Source organism: Bos indicus x Bos taurus, chromosome 27, assembly GCF_003369695.1.
Source record: "Bos indicus x Bos taurus breed Angus x Brahman F1 hybrid chromosome 27, Bos_hybrid_MaternalHap_v2.0, whole genome shotgun sequence".
In the NCBI taxonomy this organism is placed as follows: Eukaryota; Metazoa; Chordata; class Mammalia; order Artiodactyla; family Bovidae; genus Bos; species Bos indicus x Bos taurus.
The window spans coordinates 30,114,028-30,130,292 of NC_040102.1; positions in this window are offsets into that span (position 1 = coordinate 30,114,028).

The following is a 16,265-nucleotide window of genomic DNA, read 5'->3' on the forward strand; positions in this document are numbered from 1 at the left end:
TCTAATGTTAGTATTTCAGGGAACCAAGCCACATATGAAACCCCAGTGGAGTGGGGACATTGCTATCAGTTAAACTTTTGATCCCTGACTTCCCCTGTAAATCAACAGAAGGAAGATGTTTCCCTTCATATTAGACACCAGCTCCTGAATGTCCCTTTCCTTTGAAATCTAAGATAAAAATGGGAAATACTTTTAGCTCCTGAATTGACTAACTGGTTGATCGGCATTTACAGAAGGTATCCATTAGGACCTGTGGGAGCAATTTTTTAGACAACTTCAATTTCGAAGTTGTCTTCTATTTGCCTAAAGTGATCCTTTCCCTTAAGTGCAGTGAGGTGGCTGAATGTCAGTGCTGTTTCTTTGATGACCAACAACGAGCCTTACTCTAAGGGCAGTGACCTTCTCCATTTTGGATGACATTCCCTGATAATACATCAAGTCTGACACTTAACCCTTATACAACTCAGTAAAAATAGAGGCTCCTGCTGTTTTAATGCCTATGGGAGAATCACATGTGCTCAGCAATGTAATCACTCCTGTTAAGAGGAGTCTTAGCCTTCAAGTTTTTAATGTTTTTTGGAAACTCACAGCTGAGAGTAGATAAATGTCAGTACATTGCTCATATTAAAGTTTAATTGTCTTATTTTTGTAGAATAGTGGGCTAGTTCATACAATTGACTTTTTTTTTTTTTTACACCAAATATGGGACCATGAGAAGCAGAAGTCAAAAAGACAAAAGCAGAATCTTGGAAGAGTAAAGTATGATAGGGTTTTAGAGATGATGATATTAAATCTCCTCATTTTACAGATGAGGAAAATGAGGTTCAGAGAAAAGTATCCCTGCTCTACAAATAGATCATGCTTTCGAGCTGCTGTTTGTCCTGCTTCTACCTGGAACTTTCTTCCATTTGATAAGTTTCTGCTTATTCTAAATTCCACACTGTGAGTCCACTAGTGATGCGTCCCTATTGTAGTCTGATAGCATTGTTTTAAATAGTTGGCTGTATATTTATGTCTTTAGGGGAGTGCCTTAATTATCTTTTTATTCTCCATTCCAACTGCAATGTGTTGTACAGAGAAGTTACTTAAAAAAAAAAAAAAATCTGAGTGACTTCTTCAAGGTCACACAAGTAGCCGTAAAAACCACTGACTGTGTGTGTGTGTCTGTGTGTGCTCATTAACTTTATTTGCCTAACTTTGCTATATTGACTCAAAGATTTATAGAAGAATCAGCTATGTCTGTTATGCTTCTCATTTTAACAGAATACATCTGCAAAAGGTGAAAGTATTGAAAAGACTCAGGTGTATTTTTCTCTTTTTTTTGACACTGGGTCTCATCTTTATAGACATATGAAACAAACAACAAGACCTTGAAACTTGAATGGCATAGGAATAAATGCTGGTTCTCCTATCATTTGTGAATTATTCAGCTGATATGAACTGTCTACATGAGCTATTATTCAACTCATCTGGATATCCCTTTCTAAAAGGGATATTGTAGATGTAAATGAGATTTATGAGATTATGTTTGCAAAGCATGGAAAACAGTAGGCATTCTGTAGAGGTTACTTCTCTCCTTTCTCCTCCCATAATTTGACACTTTATAATTTCCAGGCTTTTTTTTAAATATACATTATCTCATTTGAGTCTTATTATAGCTCTGTGGGGTGGGCAGAAGAGATACCACCCTCTAATTATAGACAAAGAAAATGACATTTCAGATGTGTTTCTGAGAAGATAAAATCAGGCATTTTTTGTATCTATCAACATAGAATCTATCCAGTATCACAAATCAATGCTAAATGTTTTCATATGCTAAAGTATAAGATAAACACAAACTCTCTCTTTCATAGCTACCCGCACTTTCCTAGTAAAGTCCAAGGGAGTCCAAGATGAATCATGATGGAGTCTCAGAAATAACTATGATGGAGTCTCAGAAATAACCACAATCCAATCTGATGAGAACTAGTTTAAGTCAGATATACTCAATATAAGGATTATAAAGCAATGCAACTGCTAAGGATAATGAAACATGGAAATGATTGTTGTCATTAACTTGTAAACACAGTATCCAGACATAGCTTTCTTCATTCTGCTGAGATGCTTCTTCAGGTTACATGTGATCAGTATTTTCCCTGAGTGAGTCAGTCTCTTTAGTATTAAAATATCTCCAATCTTACCGAGCTTCCCTGGTGGCTCAGGCAGTAAAGAATCTGCCTGCAATGCAGGATACCCAGGTTTGATCCCTGGCTCAGAAGATCCTCTGGAAAAGGAAATGGCAACCCACTCCAGTATTTTTGCCTGGAGAAGTCGATGGACAGAGAGCCTGGTGGGCTACAGTCCATGGGGTCACAAAGAGTCAGATACCCCTGAGTGACCAACACTTTCCAATCTTACTGATGATTTCAGAAGCATGTGAATAGCTGGTGGCTTCCTCCATGAAGTTGTAGCCATCTCTTATATAATACAGAGGGTGGAGGTCAGATTGCTGAAGTACAATGTTGCCCGTGATTCCTTTAAGCAAGGGTGGAAGGGTAAGGGGTGAGTTTACCTTCCCCTTTAAAAAAAAGATATAGCTAGAAAGTAGCCACAGGCCTTTAATTGAGCTATTATGTAAAAGAGGATGTGAATAATATATGTTTGGCTAAAGCTGGGACAGGACGCTGGCTACAGTTTCATAGCCCAGTTGTACATTTCTATGGCAATCACGTAGAAGGGAGTGGACTCTGCCGGGTGGATGTGGTGGGCCCCTTTGCTCACACCTTCACTGACTGTTGGCTGCTCATCTCGTTTTCAAGCGTTTTCTTCTTCCCTCAGATATGGTCAGTAAACACATAAAGGTGATTCCAGAGTTGGACACAGCGGTGGCCCTCTGTTGGCCAAGCAGGGTATTATATCAGGCCCCTGGATCTCCATTCCCTCTGGAGACATACTCTTTGACTTTCTGTCTCTGTGTGTGTTTATAGCTCAGTCGTGTCTGTCTCTTTGCAACTCCATGGACTATAGCCCGCCAGGCTCCTCTGTCCATGGAATTCTCCAGGCAAGAATACTAGAGTGGGTTGCCATTCCCTTCTCCAAGGGATCTGTCCGACCTCAGGATAGAACCCAGGTCTCCTGCATCGCAGGCAGATTCTTTACCATCTGAGCCACCAAGGAAGCCGCTGAGCACTGCCAATAGGGAAAATGGCCTAGAAAGAACTTTGTCCTCTTTGAAGATAAAGAACCTCTTTCCTTGTAACCCCCTGATTAAATTCTCTCCTCTTCAACCTCATGTTTTGTTTTGTTCTAGATTACCCCCTACAGTTCATCATTCCAAGTCCTGCAATAAAATGTAAAAGGCATTGAAAAATATACTTAGATATAGAGTTGGAAAGATATGGTAGCATTCAAAATTTTCCTTGAAATCCTTAAGTCTTCTCAATGTGCTAAGTTCCATAGAAACCAACTATTTCACCATTTTTCCTTCATTGCCACTCTTCCACATATTGCCTGCACCAGGATACTTTTAGACGGGGTATAAAGACTGGGATAAAGAAGCAAGGGTGGGTGGATATGGCAGCAGTGGGTGACTAGGAATGTCTCTTAGGGAGATAGACATCTGATATTTGGAAAGGAATCATAAAAATAAATCAACTTAGAGGCATGACTTTTTCATGCATCATTTCTTTAAATAAACTTTTTCATTTTTTAATAGCTGTAGATCTATAGAAAAATTGCTAAAATAATACAGTGAGCTCCCTTATGTTGTTGTTGTTTAGTTGCTAAGTTGTGTCTAACTCTTTTGCAACCCCACGGACTTGATTTAGCCTGCCAGTGTCCTCTGTCCATGGGATTTTCCAGGCAAGAATACTGGAGTGGGTTGCCATTTCCTTCTCTAGGGGATCTTCCCTACCCAGGGGTCAAACCCATGTCTCCTGCACATCACTTGCATTGCAGGTGGATTCTTTACCCGCTGAGCACCAGGGAAGCCCAAGTTTCCTTGTATCCCACACCTAATTTCCCCTATTACTAACATCTTTCATTAGCATGGTATATTTGCCAGAACAAACCAGTGTTATACATTTTTATTAAATAGATATTAATACAAATTATACTACACTGACACAAGTACATTGATATTAAATATATATAATTGTTAAGGTCTGGACAGATTAGCCTGGTGGGCTACAGTCAATGGGATTGTAAAGAGTCAGACATAATTGAGCGGCTAACTCTAACTAAACATTCTTCCTTTTTGTCTTCTCTTCCTTTTTCCTTCTTTATTAGTCCTGTCTAAATAAATGAAGATCATCCCATGAGACAGTGCTAGACTGCTGATTCACAGCTCGCTGTAGCAAGGGAGTCAGGAACTTAAAGACAGGCAGAGAAAAGAAAAGTTCTAGAGTGGAAAAGAGGGAAGGCTCATGTGTGTGCTGCTGGAAACTGTTCATGTGAGAAGCTGTAGGCAAGCTAACCATACTATCTTATGGAAAAACCCAAACGAACTTTTTGGCCAATCCAATAGAAGTAGGGAATCCTAGGCAATTGGGTATGGGGGTCTCTTTTACTTCCTCTGCTCAGTCCTAAGTTGGAATCAAAGACAAAAATTAGAGAAGCAGTCAGTTATCAACCAGTTCTTGGCCATTAAGAGATAATCATTACAGAAGTTATTGGTCACCTTTCTGGATTGTTCCTAGAGACAGCAATCTGACTTCGTACCAGTCTGTCTGACAGCAGGCTGGGTTCCTGGGCTGTTCACAGTAGATCAAGGGGTTCCTTTCCTGAGCAAGTTGCTGCAGGTCATGGGTCAGATTTCAGTTTTTCTATATGGTCTGGTTATTGTCCATTCATACAGTGGATCCCTCACGCCTCTTAACTGTTTCATCTCCTTTTCTCCAAATCTTTTCTTATTTTGCCTTCAGTTCAGTTCAGTTCAGTTGCTCAGTCATGTCTGACTCCTTGTGACCCCAGGAATTACAGCACACCAGGCCTCCCTGTCCATCACCAACTCCCAGAATTCACCCAAACTCATGTCCATTGAGTCGCTGATGCCATCCAGCCATCTCATCCTCTGTTGTCCCCTTCTCCTCCTGCCCCCAATCCCTGATGGAAAAGCATCAGTCTTTTCCAATGAGTCAACTCTTCGCATGAGGTGGCCAAAGTATTGGAGTTTCAGCTTCAACATCAGTCCTTCAAAAGAACACCCAGGACTGATCTCTTTTAGAATGGACTGACTGGATCTCCTTGCAGTCCAAGGGACTCTCAAGAGTCTTCTCCAACACCACAGTTCAAAAGCATCAATTCTTCAGCGCACAGCTTTCTTCACAGTCCAACTCTCACATCCATACATGACCACTGGAAAAACCATGGCCTTGACTAGATAAACCTTTGTTGGCAAAGTAATGTCTCTGCTTTTTAATATGCTATCTAGGCTGGTCATAACTTTCCTTCCAAGGAGTAAGCATCTTTTAATTTCATGGCTGCAGTCACCATCTGCAGTGATTTTGGAGCCCAAAAAAATGAAGTCTGACACTGTTTCCACTGTTTCCCCATCTATTTCCCATGAAGTGATGGGACCAGATGCCATGATCTTAGTTTTCTGAATGTTGAGCTTTAAGCCAACTTTTTCACTCTCCTCTTTCACTTTCATCAAGAGGCTTTTTAGTTCCTCTTCACTTTCTTCCATAAGAGTGGTGTCATCTGCATATCTGAGGTTATTGATATTTCTCCTGGCAATCTTGATTCCAGCTTGTGCTTCTTCCAGCTTATTTCATCTTAATACTTGTCTTTTCTCAGTGCTCAGTAAAGATTGGAAAAGAAGAATATGAAATGTGCCCAAAATTCAATGTGTAAGGAAACATTTTCTTCATTTGCATCAAGCTCTCAGTAACTCTTATCTTAAAGATGGAGAATTAGGGAAATTTTGTGATCCAGAAGGTGCAGTAAAGTTTGTTTTCATGAACACATAGTAAATGTCATTTTATTATTTGACTATGATCACACATAATATTGAAATGCTTCTCTGTACAAGTTTCCCAGAAAACAGAAACTTAAAAGTTGAAAACATTACTTAGTATCTTCTGGACTTGAAGTTGGAATGAATATACTTCATTTTCTCTACTCTGGACTTTATAACATGTGGAACCATTTTGAGACAAGGTAGAAGAAAAATAACATAGCCTTCAATCAGTTCAGTTCAGTCGCTCAGTCGTGTCCGACTCTTTGTGACCTCATGAATCGCAGCACGCCCGGCCTCTCTGTCCCTCACCAACTCCCGGAGTTCACTCAGACTCACGTCCATCGAGTCAGTGATACCATCCAGCCATCTCATCCTCTGTCGTCCCCTTCTCCTCCTGCCCCCAATCCCTCCCAGCATCAGAGTCTTTTCCAATGAGTCAACTCTTCGCATGAGGTGGCCAAAGTACTACCTCTAAAATAGTTCATCCTTCTTACTTTAGAAACTCTGAATGGATCCTAAATGTGGCCATTTGACCTAACAGTGCTTCCTGTCTGAGATGCATTAAAAAAAAAAAATTGAAAAAGGCTTTAAAGAAAGTAGATGTTTGTGTCTTCTTGAAATATTACTCACTGGAGCAGTAAACCTAAGTGAATCAGTGAGCAGTAAGAGTGAGAAGCTCATTTAAATTAAGAGCTAGAACTGATATTTTTATGGAACACCTGTTCCTGTGTGCTGAAGATCTGTGATCAAAGTGCTAGGAATATATTCAATTTTCATATTCATTGCAGATTTGCTAAGTTTGTGGATCACACTTTATTATGTGAAATTTATTTTTAATGGAATTCTTCCTCTCTTCCGGGTTCGTAAAGCTAATTAGATATTGATACCTTTAGTTGTGAACACCTGCACCATTTTCTCTGATCCACTATCTACCTAGGGTAACACGGGGGTCTTTCCAAGGGAAATGAATATTGCCATATGTCTCCAAACCCAAAGAGAAGGGAGTAAGGTTAAACAGTAGGTCACAACAACCTCTTACTGAAAAAAAGTACCCAAGAACAGCATTTTTGAAGGTGATCCAGCTGTGCAAGTTGAATCATTGCTCACAGTAATTTTACTAATGCATTCCATCCTGAATTTTAAAAGCCCAATGAGTCACCCTATATGGCCAACTGCTTACATTATTAAGCAGAACATAAAGGCATTTACATACATTGGCATAATTCATTGCTAGATCAACCAAATTAACTTCTACTTTTGGAAGCCTTCAGACTTCACTTGAACAAAATAAATGGTCCTTTAACCAGTGAAATGTGCTGACAAATATAGAATTAAAATGTTACCTGTTCTGAATTTTTTATTTTATTTAATTTTTATTTATTATTATTTTTTTATTATGTGTCTATGTTGTTCTTCAGAGAAGGCAGTGTCACCCCACTCCAGTACTCTTGCCTGGAAAATCCCATGGACGGAGGAGCCTGGAAGGCTGCAGTCCATGGGGTCGCAAAGAGTCGGACACGACTGAGCGACTTCACTTTCACTTTTCACTTTCATGCATTGGAGAAGGAAATGGCAACCCACTCCAGTGTTCTTGCCTGGAGAATCCCAGGGATGGGGGAGCCTGGTGGGCTGCCGTCTATGGGGTCGCACAGAGTCGGACATGACTGAAGTGACTTAACAGCAGCAGCAGCATGTTGTTCTTCCATGTAAGTAGTTCACCAGAACAGCTGAATCTGGAGAACAAAGGCCTATGTGAAATTGTCTAACATGCTAACATAACACCCATGTGAGGGTATAGGACATTCTCCTGGCTTGACTTACCCAGAAAGTATCCTTCAATTCATTTCAGAGAGGCAGAGAGTAGACTAAATTCTCCCTGGATGGTGTATTGAGTCTAGACCATTTCCAGCTTTATGAAAACCGGATTTATATGAGGTTTCTTCAAGTCCTTTATAAAGAAATACCAATGTTACAGTGTTTGAAAAGAGGTAACAACTTTTTCTGGGTAATAACAGTGTCTCTTCCTGTGACCATTCTCCACAATTATGACCATCACTCATCATTTATGGTACATGGCACTTTTTATCTTCAGAACATTTGAGGCATTTTATCAAATTTTCCACACATCACTAGGAGGCACAGCTGCCTATAACATTCTGGATATCACACTGTACTTTTGAAAAGTGTCTGGGGATTTTATTTATTGAGTCATTAGTGATAGGAACAGAATATCTATATTTATGATTGTCTCTGAAAGAACACGGTCAGTCATTGGTCCATGATTGGAGAGTATTTGTTTAATCTCCAAGGAAAATATATGATTCTTTCCGTGTTACAGTTACTTTGGTCATGCAATGCTTTCTCATTTTGCCTGTTATACATATGTTTGTTCTGTAACTGTATTAGTTAGCATGCTGTGTCATCAGACATGGAGTATGGTCTGTACACATTTTACACACAACACTCATTAGATAATTATCTCATAGAAAGAGCACAAGCTATACAACATTAGATAATATTTATGCAGTTTTTTACCATCTTAAAAGTTAAAAGAGTCTTGAGGAATCCCTATACCACTTTCAAAGATTCTTGAACTTCTCCAGCATTAGGTAACTCATTAACTTAAGCTATTTTCTGGAGCCACACAGGGACTAGAATGTTAACATGCATGAAAGGGCTAGAAATAAAGTGTGGCCTTTTCAAGGTGGAAAGGCGAAACTGAGATGCCCATATAAAATCAGAACCTCTGTGGAACTACAGACGTAGCAAATAGGTTCACACTAGAAAAAAAGTCTAGACATTACAACTGGAAGAATCATGGAGATTTGTTTATTTGTTTGAGGTCTTAAGAGGACTAAAAAGCCTCTTGATGAAAGTAAAAGTGGAGAGTGAAAAGGTTGACTTAGAGCTCAACATTCAGAAAACGAAGATCATGGCATCCGGTCCCATCACTTCATGGCAAATAGATGGGGAAACAGTGGACACAGTGTCAGACTTTATTTTTCTGGGCTCCAAAATCACTGCAGGTGGTGACTGCAGCCATGAAATTAAAAGACGCTTACTCCTTGGAAGGAAAGTTATGACCAGCCTAGATAGCATATTCAAAAGCAGAGACATTACTTTGCCAACAAAGGTTCGTCTAGTCAAGGCTATGGTTTTTCCTGTGGTCATGTATGGATGTGAGAGTTGGACTGTGAAGAAGGCGGAGTGCTGAAGACTTGATGCTTTTGAACTGTGGTGTTGGAGAAGACTCTTGAGAGTCCCTTGGACTGCAAGGAGATCCAACCAGTCCATTCTGAAGGAGATCAGCCCTGGGATTTCTTTGGAAAGAATGATGCTAAAGCTGAAACTCCAGTACTTTGGCCACCTCATGCGAAGAGTTGACTCATTGGAAAAGACTCTGATGCTGGGAGGGATTGGGGACAGGAGGAGAAGGGGACGACAGAGGATGAGATGGCTGGATGGCATCACTGACTTGATGGATGTGAGTCTGGGTGAACTCCAGGAGCTGGTGATGGACAAGGAGGCCTGGCATGCTGAGATTCATGGGGTCGCAAAGAGTCGGATACAACTGAATGACTGAACTGAACTGAATTCATAATTTGTTTACTTTAGTTTGGCCTGCTTTCTATTCCTGGGAAAAGTCTCCCTTACTAAGAATTTATAACATGCATTTGAGATTTAAATTTATCATACCAAATGGTTCAAGAACACCTAATTTTCAAATTAATAAAAATATAAACATTAAATATAAAACCTCTCCTATAAATCAAAGGCACTCACCTAGAATTCACCCCCCAATCTTAATAATTCATTTCATGAACCAAAATAAAAAACATGTAAGGGAATAATCTACTGTGATAGAGAGAGCTTTTGCAATTAAAGAACTAAGATCTTTGTATCTTCCTGGGGGAAAGGTATACATGAATTGTTAAATCTGGAAAGTCAATATGTGTGATGCATGTTAAAAATTTAAGGATATTTCTAAGAAAATAGAGACTATAAATGTTAAAACAGTGGTGGTATGGGGGAGAAAAGAAATAAACTCCAGAAGACAGGAAGACAGAGAAATGCTGCTGCTGCTGCTAAGTCGCTTCAGTCGTGTGTGACTCTGTACGACCCTATTGACGGCAGCCCACCAGGCTTCCCCGTCCCTGGGATTCTCCAGACAAGAACACTGGAGTGGGTTGCCATTTCCTTCTCCAATGCATGAAAGTGAAAGTGAAATCACTCAGTCTTGTCCGACCCTTAGCAACCCCATGGACTGCAGCCTCCCAGGCTCCTCCATCCATGGGACTTTCCAGGCAAGAGTACTGGAGTGGGGTGCCATTGCCTTCTCTGAACAGAGAAATAAGAAGTACCAAAAAGCAGGGAAATTAGCAACAAGTAAGCTGGAAGAAATAAATCCATGTATATTATAAAATCAGTGTGAGAAATTGCATCTCTAAGAAGATAAAGTTAATTGTTTTCCCTATTCCTCCCACTAAGCACAGTTTAAAACTTGGACATTATAAACAAAAATTATTATAAGAACACTCTGAGAGCTGAAGAGAAGGCAAATTGGTTGAGGATCTCAGAACAAGAGGAAGAGTATAGTAATCTTTTCCCTGAGTTTTTCTTTTTACCTCATATAATCCAAACTTAGAGCTGAAATTAATAGCAACCCATAAATACCAGCAAGGACAGAGAAAAGGAGCTTCCCAGCTTCCACTGACACCACGAGGGACTGATTTTGCTATTGCTGGATGGTGGTAAAAGTCCAGACTCTCCACTAGGACTCGTCTGATACCATCCCAGCAGGAGTAAGTGGGATTCCTCATGATTTATTGCTGCGTGGGTAGGTGGGGGGAAATAACCAGACTTTCCATATGGTCTCAGGTGATACTGTGGGATGAGGGGAAGGGGTGACCACATTACCATCTGCAGAGACAGAAGTCTCAGCTTGTTACTCAGCATCACCGGTGGTAAGGGGTTGGGGTGCCTTGTTTCAGCATAGTGAGAGTGAAAGTCTAGGCTTCTGATTTGGCCCCTGTTGGATTTGATGATGATAGAGTGCTCTCTGTGGTGTTTGGCTGGAGAAAAGTGATTGTTGTCCAAAAATGTTTTGTCTTGTAGTAATGCTTCTTTCCTGGACCTTTGGCTAAGGAATGCAGACTTTAGTTACTCCAGCCTGGGATGTATAAGGCAAAACGGACTAACACGTGTTCTTCCTCAGGTTGAGGTCCTAGCCATTCTGCCTTCTTCTTTCCAACCTATCAGAGTTTTCTTAGGTTTGTTTTATGCATAACCTGGGCTTCCCCAGGTGGCGCTAGTGGTAAAGAACCCGCCTGCCAATGCAGGAGACATAAGAGATGTGGATTCAATCCCTGGGTCGAGAAGATTACCCTGGAGGAGGGCATGGCAACCCACTCCAGTATTCTCGCCTGGAGAATCTTGTGGACAGAGGAGCTTGGTGGGCAGTGGTCCACAGCATTGCATAGAGTCAGACATGACTAAGCAACTTGATGCTGGCCCTGGCCTACAAACTCTCCGAAGCGTTTAGTTATACAGTGTGAGGAACAGGGAAAAGTTCTTTCGCCTTCTTCCTCAAAGTGGAAGCTTTCTAGCTTCCTTTCCAAATCTTCTTGCTCCCAGGAATAAAATACGTTGTATATTTATAAAGCGTATATTATATGTATGACATATTATATAGCCAAGAGAGCTTAATAGTTGTACAGCAAGCAACTTTATATGCTCTCATAGTCTGTATACTAAACTTGGATTTCTGTTCTCCTATTTCTACCACAGCATATTTTGTCTGGAAGAGCATATCCAAAATAGAGAAAGCAAGAGAAAAAAAAATTGAATTGTACTTTCTTCCCTCAACTTCCCTCAGCCTTCTGTACAGGAAGTTCATTCCTTTTTTTGTTCTCATGGTTTTTAATGTAATTTTAAATACTTATGTTTATAGTTAGAATTTTCAGAGGTTTGAATATTTTCACCGTACCTCATATGTCTTATTTTTTTTTAATAATTTTTCATTTTATACTACCATTTATCTAATGTTTGTTAAGTGTTCTACCAAATAACTATACTGCTATTAATTTTTTAAATGCTATGAAAATGCATTTTCTTTTTGGCTGTGCCACATGGCTTGTGGGATCTTGGTCCCCCAAACAGGAATTGAACCTGTGCTCTTGACAGTGAAAGTATGGTATTCTAACCAGTGGAGTACCAGGGAATTTGCTGAAAATAGATTTTAGAGGTTTTTTTTTTTTTCCATGAAATATGTTTATTCATAAGTCATACTGATTACACAGAAAAACAAACAGACATGGCCTCAGCCTTCATGGATTTTGCATTCTGTAAGCAAGATAATAATAAGGACACAAACAAAAATACACAGGAATTGCATATTGTGACGGGTGCTGTAAATGGCTTGGAAATGTAACATAGTAGAGAATAATAAAGTAGATTGACCTAGGGGGGTTGCCAAGGAAAACTGGACTGAGAGGCTAAGACTTGAAGGAACAAAAAGAAATCAGTTCTACAAAGAGTGAAGTAGAGAGTGTCCTAAGCAATGAAGAGAGAAGACGGCATCACACACTGACACAGACGTGTGGAGAATGACCCCCTCACGTTTGGAAACTCCCTTCCATGACTGTTTTCCAGTTGGTTTTCTTCAACTCTTCAAGATGCTGCTTTTGCCTACCATCTGCTCAAGCAGAAGCTGCTCAGGTCTCAAGAAACATGGGTAGTGCCATCTTTTCTGATGCTACAGAAGCCTCAGGTCACCAGCTGACTACCCATTCATCTGAAATCAAAACCCTAAAAACAATAACACTTTCTACATCATCCAATCTCCAAAGCACAAGGCCAAGGGCAGAAACTAAATGAAAAGAACTGCTATGAAGAAGCAATTGAAGACTGAGAATAGAATGCCAGAGTTCCAATCTTAATTCAGCCATGCCTCATTTTTTTTTTTTTTTAATGTGGATGAGCTGTTGCCTCTACTTGAGAAATTATTCTTTCTTGCCTTGAAGGATAAAAACCTTGGCGGTGGAAAAGACCTTTGAGATTCAGTGGTATAGCTCTCTTAGCAGCAAACCAGGTGTATACCAATTTCCAACCTTCATATCCAGCAATCCACTGTACCTCACAGCTGTTACCCATAAACCTGCCCTGTCTTAGCTCCCAGGAATTTAAACCAGAATAAATTGTAAGTAATCAGTGAATGTGTATGATATAGCATTTGTAAACATAATCTATTTACATTTTATATACTTGTACAAAATAGCTGGGTGTTTCAATTTCCTCATAAAAACAACTAGATGTATTCAAAGAAGTGTTAATGTTACATAAGGTGAAGTTAAGTGCTTAACAGTTTTTCTACTTCCATGAGTATTCCTACCTCTGCTGAAGGCAGAGATGGCTAACTAGTAATTGCCTTGGGAGAATGAGACACACAGAGCATTTTCTCTTTCAGATAATATCGAGCATCTTTCCAGAGAAGAATAAGACTTGACAAGAGGGAAAAGCATGGGAGAGATTTGTTTTTAGATGATTCAAACACCAACTGTAAGCCTCAAAGGAAAAAAATATACAAGACAGAAATAAAAATGAATGATGACTTAATTGGGACAGTATTAGACAGGGCACTGGGAATTTTAACTATGCCACTTAAAAGTTTTCTCCTTCAGATCAGAAGGAGAATCAAGGCATAATCTGTGGCCAAACATAAGAATCTAGCAAGATAGACTTCATGTTTCTGAGATTTAAAAAAAATTTTTTTCTACTTTGGATGTAAGTACTGCAAGGAGATCCAACCAGTCCATTCTGAAGGAGATCAGCTCTGGGATTTCTTTGGAAGGAATGATGCTAAAGCTGAAACTCCAGTACTTTGGCCACCTCATGCGAAGAGTTGACTCATTGGAAAAGACTCTGATGCTTGGAGGGATTGGGGGCAGGAGGAGAAGGGGACGACAGAGGATGAGATGGCTGGATGGCATCACTGACTCAATGGATGTGAGTCTCAGTGAACTCCGGGAGTTGGTGATGGACAGGGAGGCTTGGCGTGCTGCAATTCATGGGGTCTCAAGGAGTCGGACACGACTGAGCGACTGATCTGATGTGATCTGAATTTGAAATAAACATTTTTATTCTAGTGATATCCCCCACTTTATTCACTGCCTATTGAGCTCATTCAACCTGACAATCTCCATTCTACCTCTCCTAGGACCAACATCTCCCAGAGTATCTTCTGTGAGTTCTATTATAATTTCAAAGTATATCTCAGAAAAGTAAGATTCTATGTAAAGTTAAATTTGAGAAATGCTGAGTGAAACAAGGCTACATGTTCATCTTCTTCAGGGCTTTACCAAAATAAGTTGCCTTTCCCACATCTATTTGAGCAAAGTACACTTTATGCATCAAGAAAGATATTCCTCAAAACGGAACTTAGGAACCAAAATCTCTCTAGACAAGCTGCAATATCAAAGCACAATTCATGGAATCCTTGTATGAAACGAAAAAGCATAACTTTCGTTTCTCCTTTCACATTACAAAAATGCTCCACAGAATAAGAGTCTATTATGATTTGCCGCTTAGGGTACACATCTCTATGCAGAAGCAAGGAATGGCCGTTCTTTTTACCTCCTCATCTGCCCCAAAGCTTGTACTGGACAACGCGATTATCTAGTCTTGCTTTCATATAGCCCAGAGCAGGTGCCAGGAACCTCATCACTCTTCTCCCCCTTGTTTTTCTTTCTTCTTTTATATCATGTATCAGTCCATGGGGTCATGAAAGAGTCAGACATGAAAAGTCAGACATGACTTAGCTACTGAACAACAACATCGTTGCTAGTCATAAATGACAAATTCGTGCTCATTGTGGAAAATTCACCAGAGTAAAAGAACATTAAAAATCTTAACTGATACTATTTAAAATTATCTAAACATGTATGTGTGTGTGCACACGCTCAGTTGTGTCTGACTCTTTGCAACCCCATGGACTGTAGCTCACCAGGCTCCTCTGTCCGTGGAATTTTCCAGGCAAGAATACTGGAGTGGGTGGCCATTTTCTACTCCAGGGGATCTTCCTGACCCAGGGATCAAACCTTCATCTCTTGTGTCTCCTGCATTGGGAGGTGGATTCTTTACCACTGGTGCCACATGTATATTTAGTAATAAATGCTTGAGAACAGCCAAAAAATCATGAAGCAAAAGAACAAGAGTAAAAGTTGTTTAGTAAATTTGCCTTAACAGATATCACAATGCACTAAATATTCACTGTAATATAATCAATATAGCAGTGCATAGGAATGGACAAACAAATTATTTGAATCACAGAGAAAATCCAAGAATAGATCCAAGAAAATACAATAACATGGGACAAGGGGATATTTAAATTCAATGAGGAACAGTGATTTATTTTAAAGAGGCTACATGGACAACAGCTATATCTCAGGAAGAAAATGAAATTACATCTCTTTCACACATTCTTTACAAAATAAATTACAACTGGATTATACACTTAAATTTACTTATTTTAAATGAAAGAATAAACTCGTGGCAGAAAATGCAGGAAATTATATGTTTAAAATATAAGGAGATATTTTTTTACTAAGACAAATACCTCAAACTACTAAGAAATAAATATTTCAATATACAAATATGTAAAGTTTATATTCAAAAATATAAAATAAAAAGTCAATAGGTAACCCTGATACCAAAATCAGACAGACATCACACAAATGAAGAAGGTTACAGGCCAATATTTTTTGTGAACATAGATGCAAAAATCCTCAACAAAATATTAGCAGACCAAATCCAACAATATATTAAAAGGATGAAGAAGCAGAAAAAAAAAAAGGGAGGGGGGGTGGGCTTCCCTGTTAGCTCAGTGGTAAAGAATCCACCTGAAATGCAAGAGATGTGCGTTCAATCCCTGGGTCAGGAAGATCCCCTGGAGAAGGCAATGTCAACCCACTCCAGTATCCTTGCCTGGAGAATCCCATGGACAGAGAAGCCTGCTGGGCTACAGTCTATGGGGTTGCAAAGAGTCAGACATGACTGAAGCAACTTAGCAGCAGCAGCAGGAAAAAAAAAAAAAAGAAAACATCTATTCATGATTAGAAGAAAAATTCTCACCAAAGTGGGAACATATCTTAACATAATAAAAGCTATTTACAACAAACCTGAAGCCAGTACAACACTCAACAATGAAAAACTGAAAGCCTTCTTGCTAAATTCAGAAACAAAACAAGGATGCCTACACTTACTGTTTCTATTCAACACAGTATGGGAAGTCATAGTCACAACAGTCAGATAAGGAAAAGAAGTAAAAGTT